The following is a 13703-nucleotide window of genomic DNA, read 5'->3' as shown; positions in this document are numbered from 1 at the left end:
GGGGAAGCACAGAAATGTCCCAGAGAAAGCTGGGCCTTTATCATGGTTAAGAAGTGAGATTAGGGCATTTTCTAGGTTTGGTTTGTGATTTGTAAAGTTAGAATGTTCCAAGAGGGCCACAGCAGGGCACATGTACCAACTTTATTATCAACCTGTCTGGATGTGGAGCTAACGGGAAAAGGGGAAACTGAGATTTAAAAGTCAGTGGTATGCTCTCTTTGACAGCACATAAAGTAAAATGTATTCCCTAGTGGCTCAAACAGTAAAGATTCTGCCTACAATGCAGGAGACCCAGGTTCTATCCCTTGGTCAGGAAGATCCCCTGGAGAAGGAAATAGCAACCCATTCCAGTATTCTTGCCTGGAGAATCCCATGGACAGAGGAGCCTGGTTTGTCATAGCCCATGGAGTCACAAACAGTCAGACACTACTAAGTGACTAACACTTTCATGCTGCTAAGTCACTTCAGTCGTGTCCGACTCTGTGCGACCCCATAGACGGCAGCCCACCAGGCTCCCGCGTCCCTGGGATTCTCCAAGCAAGAACACTGGAGTGGGTTGCCATTTCCTTCTCCAATGTATGAAAGTGAAGAGTGAAAGTAAAGTCGCTCAGTCATGTCCGACCCTCAGCGACTCCATGGACTGCAGCCTACCAGGCTCCTCCGTCCACGGGATTCTCCAGGCAAGAGTACTGGAGTGGGGTGTCATTGCCTTCTCCGAACACTTTCATACTTCATACTAAAATCAGAATATTAGCATGGCCCCAGCATAAGGATGACATGAAGATTCATGAAGTATTCCATTGGTTTGCTTGGGACTAGTAGATGCAAATCACTATATGTGGAATAAATAAACAACTAGCATGGGGAACTATATTCGATCTCTTATAATAAACCATTATAAAAAGAATATATGTATAACTGAATCACTTTGCTGTACAGCAGAAATTAACGCAACATTATAAATCAACTGTACTTCAATTAAAAAAAAAAGTCAGTAGTCTAATACCCAAAAATAGGGTCAAACTCTATTACATTGGTCTTTACCTGCTTGGTTAGAACGCCTAGGGGCTTCTTACTCCAGAAACCAAAGACAGCTTCCTCAGAGACTAAATGAAGATGAAGCAAGGGGTGCTAAGAAACCAGACTGACTAAACAAATTTGGAGAACAAATATTAAGGTCCCTGCCTTCCTTTCATGGCTGCATCCTGAGCTAAATGTGGGATCACACATAGAGGAGCAGTGTAGTGATGGACCTCCATGACTCTCAGATACAGCTTTCCTAAACGGCTGGAACCCTCTAGGTGTAAAAGATCTTTTCATTCTTCTAAAACTATGTGCTAGGAGAGTATCACTATTTGTAGGGCAGGAGCAATTATAAAACATTCATGATAGATTTCAAAATCAGGCTTTCATGTGTATTCATATTCACATTTTTTTTCATTCATTTTTTTTTTTTTCCAGTGAATAAGAACCTATTTAGCAACTCAGGTACTTTTCCATGTGCTATGGTACATTGAGAAGCAAGTTAAATCACTTGTTCCCATGGAATTTGTTTTTGTGGGAGGTGACAGATTTTTTTTTTTTAAGAAAAATTTCAGTTCTATTAAGTGCTATAAAAATATTGGGTTTTATCTTAGCCTGAGGTGCCAAGGAAGGTGGATTTCGGGGGACTGATGGCTAGCCTGAAACCTGAAGCCTCAGTCTAGAAAGTCTTTAAAGAAGTTAATGCTTGGTGCAGGAGTTCCCATTTTCCAATTTTTGTGTTTAGCCGGCACTATATTTAATTGGCCAGATAGAAATAGGGCAGAAATTGAAAGTAGGCCTCTCTGCCTCTGTAATGAATTAAATAGTTTTCCATAGCATTAGCTGTAAATGACACTACTGAACTGACAATTTCTTTCTTGTTTGGGCTTCATTTAAACTTCTGAATGGTATTAAGAGGTTATTAGAGATTAATCTCCAATTAGGTATTCTGATAGCCCAAGAAATTGTCAAAGGGTCCCTCTGGCCATACTTTTTAGCATTAAAGAGATATTGAATTAATAATATTTTGCCATCTCTTCAGACCTTTAAACTCCTGTGACTAATGTCCAATCATTTAGCCCACTTAAACGGAATGTCACACTGTGAGCCTTCCATTCTGAATAGGTCACCGTAGGCTAGAGCTCATTAATGTTGAGTGTCCATTTCAGAAGCTGCAGCAGTCACTCAGCCCCTATGTTTTAAGAAAATAAGTAGAAAATTGTTTTCTCCCAAACGGAAGGGTTATGAAGACAGTGCCATATGTCATTATTACTGTGACTAAAAAGTGGCATCGCAGTTCTATAGTGCTGTATAATGCTCCCACATAAGGCCATAAAATCATGTTGGGTTAGTGAGCGAGGCCTGTGGCACACTTCCCAGACCCTCTGGAGTGCTGTGGACTGCACAGGACAGCGTCCAAAGCCCAGCATCAGAAAGCAGGAGCAGCTGTGCAAGGCAATTGTGATTTATGTGGGATTCTCACCCACTAAAACAGGAGGTGAATGAATTGACCAAGTATCTGCAGTGAGAAGTTAAAGGCAAAGGTCAGGAGGGGATAACCCGCAAAGAATCTCCCTCATTGTGTTAATCTGAAAAGTTAAGAGCTCCTTTTCTTTCTCTCTTACACTTATTTTAAAGCTTACTTTTGTAGTAGACTATGAGAAGATACGTTATCACTTAGGGGTGTAGCTTTCAACTAATGTGTGTCTGTACCTGGTCTCTGTAACTACATTGCATCCATTAGGCTAATGTGTAATCAATAATAATAAGACTTACCAAGGTGTAAATCATAGGGCTTGGTTAATTGTAATTTCTAAACTGGCATTTTCTAAGGAGGAAATACACGGTAGAACTCATTCATTGGTTTGGATTAGGTGACTTGTATAAATATCTGTTAACTTTGACTCTCAATGTTTCTTCCTCCTTTTGGTAGAAGCTCCTCCATTTGATTTTCCTTTAGGGAACCATGGTCTTCCTTCAACCCCACTTTTCTGCAGTTTTCCTGGCACTGTCAATAGCAGTAACTCACCTTCCTGAGCCAAGAGTGGGTAGACATGTGACCCAAATTACCAATAAGACTGCCCTTCTGCTGTGTTTGAATTTTAAGAAGAGACATAGGGATAGAAAATGGTTGGGCCTGATAAAACACTGTGAAAAGCTAAAGAGAATTCCTATGGGTTTCTTGTTTCTTACATTGCTAAAGCAGTTTTAAATCCTGTTCTTATGAAGAGTTGGTTGTAAAGGATTCCCTTATTTGGGGAGCTATTCTATTTCCTTCCAATATATTCACTTTAAGCAAAATTAATTGTTTCTATTGTGGCCCAAGAACATTAACTAATACTATGACATCAAAACCTTCATCCAACAGATAAGCTAAAGAAATAATTGTTTGGACAAAAACATTAGGAATAGAGTAGATATAGGTGGTTGTATTATGTGGAAATGATGTGTTTGGTGGGGGTGGGACATTGAAAAAAAAGTAGTGGGGGATTTTGGATTTGGAAGGTTTTAAATACTAGACCCTGGAATTTGCTTTTTGGTATAGTACAAAGGAACAGAAAAAGGACAACCCAGTTTCTATACTATTCCCATGACATCCAAGTCCTTGTGTCTCATGATATCTATGGATTTCAGTTATCGTATCTATGAAGTGATGGAGGTGGGCTGGATGATCTGAAGATCTTGTTTAGTTCTTTGGTGATGTAATAACGTATTATTACTCTGCAAGCCATGGTGAAATGTTGAGCAGAAGAATGACCTTATAAAAACCATGTTTTAGGATTAATGTAAAAAAATGACATTTCTGTAGTTAAACTTGAAATAGAATATCTGAATTCTTCATTACTCATTGTAATTTTAAAAACAAGTTTGCAAAATACCTAGACCTTTAGAGCAATAAAACTACGTGGGATTGCTAGATAAAGTCAAAGGCAAGTGAGTAAAAAAAAAAGGCTGACCAAACATGTTAAATGCAAATTTTATTAGGAATAACAAAAATTCATTTAAGAAAGAAATTCTAATGGACATGAAAAAAATCAACAAATTTTAACAAAATTCCTTAAGCAGATATACATAATTTAAATGAATGATTGCCTAGTAAGCAAAAGTAAACTTATTTTGATTATTTGAAATGATTTTAAATCTACCTCATATCTGACAGTGTTGAAATGTTGAAATGGCATTTAAAAATGATTTAAACATGGAACTGATCTCCCAGTCTGAAAACTACTCTGTTACCAATACATTCTTTAACATATGTTTGCCTATGAAATATAACACAGAGAAAATGCACAAAACAAAAATCAAAACAATGAATTATCATAAAGCCAGCATCCATGTGACTACCACTCAAATCAATAAATAGATCAGAATGTGTAATCTAAAAGCCTCTTCCTACCTTCTCCCCATCACTACTTCTTCCTTGTCTCCAAAGGAAACATCCTGACATTTACTACTATCGCTCCCTTGGTTTTACCATCTAATCCTGGGCTAGCTTTTCCTATTCTTTTAATTTTGTCCTGATAGAAATATATGACTTCTTTCACTTATTATAGTTGTGAGATCCATCATTGTTGTGGGAAGCTATATCTCATTCATTTTTCCAATTGTATTGTAATCACACTGGTTCAGTTGGTAAAGAATCCTCCTGCAACACAAGACTGCCTGTAATGCAGGAGACATGGGTTTGATTCCTGGGTCAGGAAGATCCCCTGGAGAAGGAAATGGCAATCCACTCCAGTATAAATACTGGGAGGTTCCCTGGACAGAGAAGCCTTTGTCCATGGGATTGCAAGAGTCCGACACAAGTTAGCAACTAAACTACCACCACAAAATAATCCACATATGAATATGATACAATGTATTTATCTATTATAATATTAATGACTATGGGGATTATTTACATTATTGATTCTAAATCATACCACTCTTAGCTTTTGTATACATATTTCTTCAAGTTCATGTAGTTACATTTATATTGGGTGCTTTTTATAGAATGGAGTTTCTTGCAATGGGATACACTTTAGCAGTTATATGTCCACTTTAACAGATAATATAAAAACATTTTCTAAGAGGTTGTAGCAATTTATACCCCAATCATTGTATGAGAATTTTTATTTATCCACATATTTGACAATGCTTGTGAAAGTATTTTTAATTTTAGCCAATCTTAGGCATATGAAGTATTATTTCACTGTGACTTTAATCTGTATAATCATAAGTAATAAATTTAAATATTTTTATTTGCTTCTTGCATGTCTTTTTTTGTGAAATGTCCATTCATAACTAATTTCTTGCATCTTTGGCCAGATAACTTTCATTAGTTTTGGAAGGTTTACAGCTATTATCTGTTCACATATGATGGCTGCCTTTTTCTCTTTCTAAATATTCTTTTCTTACTATAATTATATGGCTGTTACCCTCCTTGTACTTTCTTCCGTAAAGCTCTCTCTGCTTCATTCATTATTCTCATTATTCATCTAGTTCACTAAGTATCTTGTCATTTCTGTTTAACTTGTTGTTAATCTCATCAGTGCATTCTTCATTTTGATTACTGTATTTTTATATCCTGAAATTTTCACCAGTGTTTGTTTTTTTTTTTCAATTTCTGTTATTGTTGTTGCTGTTGCTGCTGTTGTTGTTCAGTCACTAAGTCTTGTCCTACTCTTTGCAACCCCATGAACTGCAGCATACCAGGCTTCTCTATCACTATCTCCCTAGGTTTGCTCAAACTATGTTCATTGAGTCACTAATGCCATCTGACCAACTCATCCTCTGTTGCCCCCTACTCCTCTTGCCTTCAATTTTCCCAGCATCAGGGTCTTTTCCAATGAGTCAGTTCTTTGCATCAGGTGGCCAAAGTATTAGAGCTTCAGCATCAGTTCTTCCAAAGAATATTAAGGGTTGATTTCCTTTAGGATTGACTGGTTTGAACTACTTGCTGTCTAAGGAACTCTCAAGAGTCTTCTCCAGCACCACAGTTCAAAAGCATCAATTCTCTCGGCCTTCTTTATGGTCCAATTCTCACACCCATACATGACTGCTGGAAAAAGCATAGCTCTGACTGTACAGACCTCGGTCGGCAAAGTAATGTCTCTGCTTTTAATACACTATCTAGGTTTGTAATAGCTAGTCTTCCAAAGACCAAGCATCTTTTAATTTCATGGCTGTAGTCACCGTCTGCATTGATTCTGGAGCCCAAGAAAGTGAAATGCAACTCTATTTCCACATATTCTTCATCTATTGGCCATGAAGTGATAGAACTGGATTCCATGATCTTCATTTTTTGAATGTTGTTTTAAGCCAGCTTTTTCACTCTCTTCTTTCACCTTTATTAAGAGGCTCTTTAGTTCCTCTTCATTTTCTGCCATTAAAGTGGTATCATTTGCATATCTGAGGTTGTTGCTATTTCTCCCAGCAATCTTGATTCCAGTGTGTGATTCATCCAGCCCAATATTTTTCATAATGTACTCTGCATATAAGTTAAATAAGCAGGGTGACAATATATAGCCATGATACTCCTTTTCCAATTTTGAACCATTCTGTTGTTCCATGTCTGGTTCTAACTGTTGCTTCTTGTCCTGCATACAGGTTTCTCAGATAAGGTGATCTGGTATCTCCATCTCTTTAAGAATATTCTACAGTTTGCTGTGATCCACACAATCAAAGGCTTTAGCATAATCAATGGAGCACAAGTAGATTATTTTTGGTAATTCCCTTGCTTTTTCTATGATCCAGCATATGTTGGCAATTTGTTCTCTGGTTTCTAAATCCTTTCTAAATTCTAAAGACTTTTCTAAATCCAGCTTGAACATCTAGAAGTTCTTGGTTCATGTACTACCAAAGCCTAGCTTGAAGGATTTTGAGCATAACCTTGCTGGCATGTGCAATGAGTGCAATTGTATGGTATGTGACATACTTTGGCATAGCCTTTCTTTGGGATTGGAAAGAAAACTAATTTTTCCAGTCCTGTGGCCATTGCTGAGTCTTCCAAACTTGCTGGCTTAATGAGTGCAGCACTTTAACAGCATCATCTTTTAGGATTTGAAATAGTTCAGCTAAAATTCCATCAGCTCCACTAGCTTTGTTCATAGTAATGCTTCCAAAGGCCCACTTGACTCTCTCTCCAGGATGTCTGATTCTAAGTGAGTGATCTGCCAATATTCTGCCACTTGTATTCATCCTATTTAACATAATAAAGTGGCTATTTTTAAATCTATGAGTGGTCACTCTAGTGTCCTGATCATCAGTAGATCTGTATTTTTATTGTTTCTGCTGATTTTGTTCATATTTTTTGTCTCCTATTGTGCCTGGTTATTTTTTTTTTTTATTGTTCGGCCTTGTTTTCCAGAATTATTTGCAGAAACAATTTAAGGTATCTGATATTATTATCCTTTTCCACTCAGGATATAGATTTTCTAATCTGTAGGGAATAAGTCTTAGTTTCAGCTCATTTGGGGATGAGTTACAAGTCCCTGAAAGGACCTGCCTGTTACTCTTTTAAACTTAACCCTGCAATGCAGCATTTCCATATCTATCCCCAAAGCAAGGGTGATTCTGTAGTTTTCCTCTACCTGCTACCTTAGACACCAATAATGTCCACTTAACCCAATAGGGCTGTAAAAATCATGATCAGTCTATGGCTGTCTGCCATAGAACTGGCATGCATGCATGCTCAGTTGTGTCCAACTCTTTGCAACCCCATGGACTGTGGCCCACTAGGTTCCTCTGTCCATGGGATTTTCCAGGAAAGAATACTATAATGTGTTGTCATTTCCTCCTGCAGGGGATTTTTCTGACCCAGAGACTCAGGAGTCTCCTGTGGCTCTTGCATTGGCAAGTGGGTTCTTTATCACTGAGCCACCTGGGTAGCCCCACAGAACTGGCAAACAATTAAAAAAAAAAAAAATGTGGCCTCCAAGTCCAAGTTTACCTCTTTGAGCCTCTATCTTCCCGGCCTAGTAATTCTTAACTGTTATAATAGTAGTTCAGCAATTTTAAAATCGGAGAAGGCAATGGCGCCCCACTCCAGTACTCTTGCCTGGAAAATCCCATGGACAGAGGAGCCTAGTAGGCTGCAGTCCATGGGGTCGCTAAGAGTCGGACACGACTGAGCAACTTCCCTTTCACTTTTCACTTTCATGCATTGGAGAAGGAAATGGCAACCCACTCCAGTGTTCTTGCCTGGAGAATTCCAGGGACGGGGGAGCCTGATGGGCTGCTGTCTGTGGGGTCGCACAGAGTCGGACACGACTGAAGTGGCTTGGCAATTTTAAAATAGATATGTATATATGTTAAATATTATAAATATGTATGTATATTTTCTTCAGAGGACAGCTTTTCTAAATAGTTAATAAACCATTTCTGGAAGTGAAAGTCTCTTGTTGGGTTCATTCCATTGTCTATCATACTACTAAATTTTTAATTTTAGAAAAAAATCTTTGATTAACTTATTAAACATTCTACTAAGTATATCTATTTCATTCATTCATCCCATTCCATTTATATTAACATCTAAACATCATAGCTCACAATTTGTAGCTTATTATAATTTAACCTTAATCTTATTTTCCAACTTTATATAATGTCATTCTCAACCCCTTGCATTATTATTCTAGAGTTAGGGAGCTACATTGTTCCCTAGTGACAAGGGACAGTCTAATGTTCTCTTGCTCTTAACTCATGCTGTTTCTCCTGTCAGGGTGTGCTTTCATTGTTTGGTGGTAAAATCCTATTCATCTGTTTAGACAGCTTTTATGTAGACTCTTTTGTGAATGCACTTCCTAAACCCAGCTCAAACATAGACAGTAAAATACACAGCAGACCTGATCCTTCCCTCCTCAGTTTCTAACATGAATTCCCATGTACTTTACAAGTGAACCACCCTAACCAATTTCCTGAATGCACCCTATTTCCATACCTTCATGCCCTTGCTCAGAACAAACTCTTTGCTTAAGAAGGTCCAACCCATACCTCAAAAAGACCCTATTTTTCTTTTTCTTTCTTTTTTTTTTTCCTATTTTTCTTTTTCTTTATTTCCCACAAGAGCTAAGTTTAATACATTGTTTGCATAGCACTTTGTCCATACCTCAATTTTCGTAGATCCTAGTCATAGTAGTCATTGTGCTTATTTTCTGAATTGTTGGTCAGATGCTTTTCTTCCTTAGTTCATTTCAGTTCAGTCACTCAGTCATGTCCGACTCCTTGCAACCCCATGGAATGCAGCACACCAGGCTGCCCTGTCCATCACCAACTCCTGGAGCTTGCTCAAACTCATGTCCATTGAGTCAGTGATGTCATCCAACCATCTCATCCTCTGTTGTCCCCTTCTCCTCCTGCCTTCAATCTTTCCCAGCATCAGGGTCTTTTCCAATGAGTCAGTTCTTTGCATCAGGTGGCCAAAGTATTGGAGCTTCACCTTCAACATCAGTCCTTCCCAATGAACACCCAGGACTGATCTCCTTTAGGATGGACTGGTTGGATCTCCTTGCAATCCAAGGGACTCTCAAGAATCTCCTCCAACACCACAGTTCAAAAAGCATCAATTCTTCGGTGCTCAGCTTTCTTTACAGTCCAACTCTCACATCCATTAATGACTACTGGAAAAACCATAGCCTTGACTAGATGTACCTTTGTCAGCAAAGTAATGTCTCTGCTTTTTAATATGCTGTCTAGGTTGGTCATAACTTTTCTTCCAAGAAGTAAGCATCTTTTAATTTTATTGCCAAAGTCACCATCTGCAGTGATTTTGGAGCCCAAGAAAATAAAGTCTGTCACTGTTCCTTTCCTTCCCCATCTATTTGCCATGAAGTGATGGGACCATATGCCATTATCTTCGTTTTTTGAATGTTGAGTTTTAAGCCAACTTTTTCACTCTCCTCTTTCACCTTCATCAAGAGGCTCTTTAGTTCCTCCTCACTTTCTGCCCCAAGGGTGGTGTCATCCGGATATCTGAGGTTATTGATATTTCTCCCAGCAATCTTGATTCCAGCTTGTGTTTCCTCCAGTCCAGCATTTCACATGATGTACTCTGCATAGAAGTTAAATAAGCAGGGTGACAATATACAGCCTTGACGTGCTCCTTTCCCAATTTGGAACCAGTCTGTTGTTTCATATCCGGTTCTAACTGTTGCATCTTGACCTGCACACAGATTTCTCAGGAGGCAGGTAAGGTGGTCTGGTATTCCTATCTCTTTCAGAATTTTCAACAGCTTGCTGTCATCTACACAGTCAAAGGCTCTGGTGTGGTCAAAAAAGCAGAAGTAGATGTTTTTCTGGAATTCTCTTGCTTTTTCTATGCCAACAGATGTTGGCAATTTGATCTTTGTTCCTCTGCCTTTTCCTAATCCAGGTTAAACATCTGGAAATTCATGGTTCACATACTGTTGAAAACTGGCTTGGAGAATTTTGAGCATTACTTGGCTAGCTTGTGAGATGAGTGCAATTTTGCAGTCGTTTGAGCATTCTTTGGCACAGCTTGGAATGAAAACTGACCTTTTCCAGTCCTGTGGCCACTGCTGAGTTTTCCAGATTTGCTGGCATGTTGAGTGCAGCACTTTCACAGCATCATCTTTTAATAATTGAAATAGCTCAACTGGAATTCCATCACCTCCACTAATTTTGTTCATAGTGATGCTTCCTAAGGCCCACTTGACTTCCCATTCCAGGCTGTCTGGCTCCAGGTGAGTGATCACACAATCGTGGTTATCTGGATCATGAAGATCTTTTTAGTACAATTCTTCTGTGTATTCTTGCCACCTCTTCTTAATATCTTCTGCTTCTGTTAGGTCCATACCATTTCTGTCCTTTATTGAACACATCTTTGCATGAAATATTCCCTTGGTATGTCTAATTTTCTTGAAGAGATCTCTAGTCTTTCCCGTTCTATTGTTTTCCTTCATCTCTTTATGTTGATCACTGAGGAAGCCTTTCCTATCTCTTTGTGCTATTCTTCAGAGCTCTGCATTCAAATGGATGTATCTTTCCTTTCCTCCTTTGCCTTTAGCTTCTCATCTTTTCTCAGCTATTTGTAAGGCCTCCTCGGATAATCTCAGATTATCTTCCTCAGATTTTCTAACTCAGATTATCTCTTTTTTATCTTTTTGTTTTGCCTCAGATTCAAAATAGTAATTGATGTACTCCTAATATGCAGCACTTAATATCTGATTGATACAAGTAAAAATGCATATAGTGTGTCTCCACTTCACTAGTTATGAAATAGTTTTCCACAAATGGATTCAGAAATTCAGTTTATATAATGGGCCCAAAGTTCAGGTCATCATATTTTTTTAATTTGTTATGATAATAGAGGAAAAACAGCAGGAATTAATAAAAGCCAGGCACAATTCCAAACCTCATTTAACTAGTATTTTTTCTTGCTTCCACCAAAGTGTGACTAACAAATAGAATGACGCTTTATTCTCTCCATTTGGGTTTTACTTGTTAACGTAGAGTGGAGATTTTATTGAGCTGTGAAATTGTTGAAAGCACTCATCTCCAAACATTAGTGGACTTAAGAATCAACTGGGAGAATTGTTAATATTGCAGATTTATGACCCTGAGTGTCTGGTTCAATAGGGCAGTGTTGGAAACTAGGAATAAGCATTTTATTCAGCACCTCATGTAATTCTACTTCAAGAATTCTGCTACCATTGTTAATAATAGTCTGGTTTCTATGTAGTTATTGGTCTAGAAGTAAAGCAAACTATTGGGCATACACATAAAGTCTAAATAATAAAATGCTGAATTCTAGAAAGCTGAATAGAAGCTGTCTTAGCTGTATTACATCAGACATGGTGAATGAAATGAAACTCTATTTTTCAATATCTAATAGCAACCAAAGCGGCATAAATACCAGGCAACAGTAGTGGAGGCAGGGAATTTATCAATTGCCTTAGAAACCAATTACATATTGCTTAATAAAAACAACAAGTCAGAGGGAGAGACAAACTTAAATTAAGAACATATGTTATCCTGAAAGATATTTCTCTGGGCTAACATCTACCCTAATCCCCACAAATACTTTACTTCTAATCATCCCCCTGTCTTTTTTATCTGCCTGTCATTCTTGTAAATGGTGATGCTTAACTAAGATTTTAATCTGGCAACTGTTGTTTGACAGACCATGAATTTGTTTGCAGAATAGATGGATTAAATGCAGACTAGATGGATTAAATGCAGACTAGAGATGTTGATGGACTCATAGGAATTTATTAATGTATTTAAGGAATATTGTCCACCCAAATAAATAAATTACTTTAGTGCTTTGAAAATGTCTGTGGTTCAGTTTGTAATGGTGGTATGTCAGCACTTTTTGACAGATGGCCCCTCAAATTTATGACTTTGATGGACAAATTTGAATAGAACAATAACAACAACAACACATGCACACACACACATTTGCAAGTATGGCCTGACCACCCCTTCTATCTAAAAGGAGAAAATATGTTATATTTTTAAACTTATGAGCATTAGTATCCAATAGCACTTCTGTTCTCTGTTTTTCAACTCTTTATAGTGCTACTTTCAAACTATACCTGCCATTTGTATTAGGAGCATATGTCAATATTTGGAAAGAGTATCATGTTAAAATACGAGCCCAGCTCATATGCTGTATATGTGAAGTTGTTAGCGTATTCTGACTTTCTGAATCCACCAAGTAAGTTGGCCAAGATAGAAATATTAATTGGAATATATGGGTGCATTCTGATTTTATGGTATATCCATAGAAATGGCATGATTAGCCAAGAAAGCATATTTAGGATACATATGTTTTAATTATGAAATATGACTCTCTTTGGATGTCGGTTTTTGGCTCAATTTATTATTTTAGTTACTTGAAACTAATAATTAGCATATATAGATGTTAAGTGTTTTAATCTGGAACATTTATTTTCTATTTTTAGTGGTTTATCATAAATTAAATGCAAAAGGGGATCAAGAAAAGAAAAAGAAAAGGTTTGTGGACATGTTATATTTTATTGATGTAAATACCAAACTCCTTGTTCTTCATGGAAATAATTTATTTTCTTTATTTCCAACATTCAGTGTTTAATCAGTAAGAAGTAGAGGGACAGTTTTAATTATAATATTCTTTCCCCCCAAATCCAGGTAAATACACATCAAAAAGTGACAGCTAGAGCATGTTTTTTATTTATTTTGTTAGGGCTTATTTGGGAACTAAATTTATTTTTACTAACAACAGTGAAAAATAAAGTGCTGGGGGGCACAAGAGAGAAAGATTGAATGTAGAATTGAAAATCTAACAGAAATACTTGAGAATTTCAGACAAGCCTCAAAATCTGTGGGAACTTCCAAGAATGATTTGGTTTACATATAACTATAATAGGCTTACTTTTCAGGGGCAGATATAAGTATATTTCAAATCAGAGGTCATATTAAAAGTAAAATTTGCACTGGTATTTATTTAGTTATCAGAGCTGTATTAGGATGAAAAGAATGACATTTGTTGTTCCCCGCCATGTACCCTGAAAACCTGTCTTTATAATCATGACAGGTGACACAGTCACACTTTATACAGGGCCGGCTGGAATGTATACAGCCCCTAACTTGAGATATGATGTTCTTTTTTTTTTTTTTTTAATGAGGAATATTCTGAAGGATAAGACTTATTTTTGTATTGTGTCTGTCAACTCATTCCTGAACACAAGTGTTCTTTCTTC

General features: G+C 37.4%; 1 long non-coding RNA gene and 1 other non-coding gene across 4 annotated transcripts in view; both read left to right on the top strand.

Moving 5' to 3' along the window:
- The window catches only part of LOC123335008, a 604601-nt gene that overhangs the window by 527303 nt on the left and 63595 nt on the right, over window positions 1–13703 (top strand). The gene's annotated exons all lie outside the window — the stretch shown is intronic.
- LOC112587153 lies at window positions 705–807 on the top strand. The gene has a single exon (XR_003111683.2). It is a non-coding gene; the product is annotated as a U6 spliceosomal RNA (small nuclear RNA).

This window comes from Bubalus bubalis, chromosome 9 (genome assembly GCF_019923935.1).
Source record: "Bubalus bubalis isolate 160015118507 breed Murrah chromosome 9, NDDB_SH_1, whole genome shotgun sequence".
In the NCBI taxonomy this organism is placed as follows: domain Eukaryota; kingdom Metazoa; phylum Chordata; class Mammalia; order Artiodactyla; family Bovidae; genus Bubalus; species Bubalus bubalis.
This window is presented reverse-complemented; position numbering and strand designations above follow the sequence as displayed.